Source organism: Delphinus delphis, chromosome 20 (genome assembly GCF_949987515.2).
Source record: "Delphinus delphis chromosome 20, mDelDel1.2, whole genome shotgun sequence".
Classification (NCBI taxonomy): Eukaryota; Metazoa; Chordata; class Mammalia; order Artiodactyla; family Delphinidae; genus Delphinus; species Delphinus delphis.
The window spans coordinates 52,987,672-52,991,428 of NC_082702.1; the positions used below are offsets into that span (position 1 = coordinate 52,987,672).

Below are 3,757 nucleotides of genomic sequence, written 5' to 3' on the forward strand. Positions count from 1 at the left end.
ATGTAACAAGATGGCTGTAAGTAAGTTGTTGAAGCTGGAAAATGGGTACATGGAAACTTATGATACTATTCAGTCTACTTTTTTGTATAGATTTGAAATTCTGCAATAAAAATCTTTGAAAGAAATTTGCCATCTTTAAACATTCAGTAAGAAATATGAATGTAATCAATACAAATTTTCTAGATAAAAGTCTGTGATCCTTCTCCTTTCCAATCATTCTTTTCTTGATTTTATGTATTATCTATCTATCTATCTACCTATCATCTATCTGTCTGCCTGCCAATCTACCCATACATTGTCAATAACAATTGTTCCAAAGTCTGACTCAGAGTTGCTGTCTCAATTTGGGTTCCCCCAGAAGCAGACCCTGAAATGAAGGTTCAAGTGCAAGCAGTTTATTTTGGAAGTGCAGGAAACGTGCAAACAACATGGATAAATCTCAAAACATTATGCTAAGCAAAAGAACCTGGGTACAAAAAAATACGTACTATAAGATTCCACTTATATGAAATTTTAGAACAGGCAAAACTAACATAATGTGGCAGAAACAGATCAGTGGTTGCCTAAGACAGGAGATCAGGAATTGACCACAGGGAGGAATGAGGGAATTTCTAGGGTAGATGGAAGCAGTCTACATCTCCATTGTGGTGATGGTTACCCAGGTGAATACTTTTGTCAAAAGTCATCAAACCATAGATTTAAAATGGTTGCATCTTATCACATACACATTATACCTCAATGTTGACTAAAAACAGAAATTCCCTTTACCAGTTGATAGAGTGTCAAAATAAAAGAGACATATAAAATGACCTGACCTTTTAACAGAGTTACTTTTAAAATCTTCAGCTTGAAGCCAATCTCTTCCTTGGCCCCTTCTCAGGGAAGTTCAGTGAAGAAACAGCTTTCCATACTTCCTCCACCTCTTCATTTTCTTCCTAAGGAAGAAAGCATTTATTCCTCATCAAGGAAATGAAGAGTGAATTTATATTCGATTTTTTACATTCAGAGTTGATTTAATACGAATTAGAATTTTTGGAATAAGACAGTACTAATTCTAACACTTTTAAGTATTAAAGCCAATAAGCTTCCAACACGCATAATTCACATTCACGAGACGGCTTTTCTTAGCTTCGTAATTATTACTTCCTCACACCTTTGGAATCACTGGCATCTATTTCTCATTTTTTTGTAATCTCTTCATCTGGGAGAAGTAAGCTCAGGGAGACTTGAGGCATTTCTTAGTTTTGCTCTTCTGCTCCCAGCTATAAACACTTGGAAACATACAGTTTCTGATTTGAAAATTACTGACTGCCAATCCATGGATGCTGGAGGGTGTTTTGAAACCCTCTGCCGCCACCCAGCTGTCTGCCTCGTCATGAGGACACGTGTTTCAGCCTCACTTTCTTTCACCAGCGAGCCTTCTGGCCCAGTGGTTTCCTACTCGATTCCTGCTGGAAGCTCTAGGGCTTCTGCTACTTTTGCTACAGAGGATAGAATTCACCTCAGAATTGTACATTTGGCCATATGGATTGTAATGTCTAAGAATCCAGATGCCAGCTTTCCCAGAATCAAGGGCATAGAGGCCATAATCTGTTGAACAGTTCTGAAATCAGCTACAGTCTTACCACAAGCTTGTGCAATAACTACCATCCTGCGTAATAACTGGCCAGCCAGCAACCTAACATTCTGGGATTATTTGCTTCCCTTCAAATTTCTCTCCAGCAATATCTGCACTGCAGTTTATCCCACAGAGTTCATTTCTCCCGGCTAATTCGGAGAAACATGTTTTTTCCCTTTCCAAACCTTATTATCCAATTTACAGTGGTAGGAGGTATTCACAGGGATTCAAGAAAAGATTCCCAACCCTCTCACACTGTTGGTGGGAATGTAAATTGATACAGCCACTATTAGGAACAGTGTGGAGGTTCCTTAAAAAACTAAAAAGAGAATTACCATATGATTCAGCAATCCCACTCCTGGGCATATATCCAGAAAACATGAAAACTCTAATTTGAAAAGATACATGCACCCCAATGCATGTATGGCAGCGCTATTTACAATAGCCAAGATAGAGAAGCAACCTAAATGTCCATCGACAAATGAATGGATAAAGAAGATATGGTACCTATATACAATGGAATACCACCCAGCCGTTAAAAAAGAATGAACTAATGCCGTTTGCAGCAACATGGATGGACCTAGAGCAGGGGTCCCCAATCCCTGGGCTGAGGACCGGTATTGGTCCACGGCCTGTTAGGAACAGGGCCACACAGCAGGAGGTGAGCCGCAGGCGAGCGAGTGACGCTTCATCTGCTCCCCATCGTTTCCGATCACTCGCATTACTGCCTGAACCATCGCTCCTATTACTGCCTGAACCATCCCCCCTCCCATCCCTGGAAAAACTGTCTTCCACACAGCCAGTCCCTGGTACCAGAAAGGTTTGGGACCACTGACTTAGAGATTATCATACTAAGTGAAGTAAGTCAGACAGAGAAAGACAAATAACATATGATAACACTTACACGTGGAATCTAAAAAAACGATACAAATGAACTTATTTACAAAACAGAAATAGACTCACAGACATAGGAAAAATACTTATGGCTACCAAAGGGGAAAGGGGTGGGGGGAAGGATAAATTAGGAGTTAGGGATTAGCAGATGCATACTACTATATATAAAACAGATAAACAACAAGAACCTACCATATAGCACAGGGAACTACATTCAATATCTTGTAATAACCTATAATGAAAAAGAATATATATATTGAAATATATAAAATATATATAATTGAATCACTTTTCTCTACACCTGAAACTAACACAACGTTGTAAATCAACTGTAATTCAATTAAAAAAAAAAAAAGATTCCCGGGACTTCCCTGGTGGTCCAGTGGGTAAGACTCCACGCTCCCAATGCAGGAGGCCCGGGTTCGACCCCTGGTCAGGGAACTAGATCCTGCATGCATGCCGCAACTAAGAGTCCGCATGCCTCAATTAACGGTCCTGCATGCCACAACTAAAACCCGGAGCAGCCTAAATAAATAATAAATAATTAAAAAAAATATTCCCGAACTCACTGGCAGCCGGGGAAATGCAGATGAAAGAAACAAAGTGCCACACCTTGTACAGGTTAAGATTGGCAAACGTTTTAAAGTTGGTATTTTCATTAGGTATTGCTGCATAACAAAGTGCCCCCCTTAAGATTCTTGGAATCTCTCTTACATAACAAAGAAGATCTAGGAGACATACCTTTAAATCTGACATCTCAAAATCAGAAAATGGTCTACAGCTGCATCCTTGACTTTTGACGATTTACCTGAAAATTATTCTAAGACCAAATTTTATTGACAACACTCCAGATTTGATCTTTGCATTTTCTTACTTTGAGGACCTTTTGCTTGCTAGAAAGACCACCCTTGTCCCTCACATTTCCTCTAAATTCTGCTACAAAACTAAACAGTTCCTTCTGTAGTTCATCTCTCTGGCTTTTTAAAACCATATTTACCTATTTTACCATAGGCAGCCAGAAGAAGCCATTTGTTGCTTTTAACTTTCTACCTGGGAATTTTCCCAGCCAGATCTTACCAGATGGGGTGGGCCCTGGAGTTAATTTCTGGGAAGAATCAGCCTCAGATGCCTTGCATATTCTGTTTGACAGAGAGAGTAGAATCTGGTGCCTGGAATAAATCAGAAGGGAGAAGTAAATCCCAAACTAAGAATTTTATAATTCTAACCTCCTGGGGAAGGTACTGA

At 39.6% G+C, this 3,757-nt stretch overlaps 1 long non-coding RNA gene across 1 annotated transcript; it reads right to left on the reverse strand.

The window, feature by feature from the left end:
* Positions 1 to 268: 268 nt before the first annotated feature.
* On the reverse strand, positions 269 to 3,757 carry LOC132416227 (uncharacterized). Its single transcript, XR_009517501.1, has 3 exons — positions 3,590 to 3,757; positions 2,705 to 2,744; positions 269 to 935 (listed from the first exon to the last, which is right to left on the reverse strand). It is a non-coding gene; the product is annotated as an uncharacterized lncRNA (long non-coding RNA).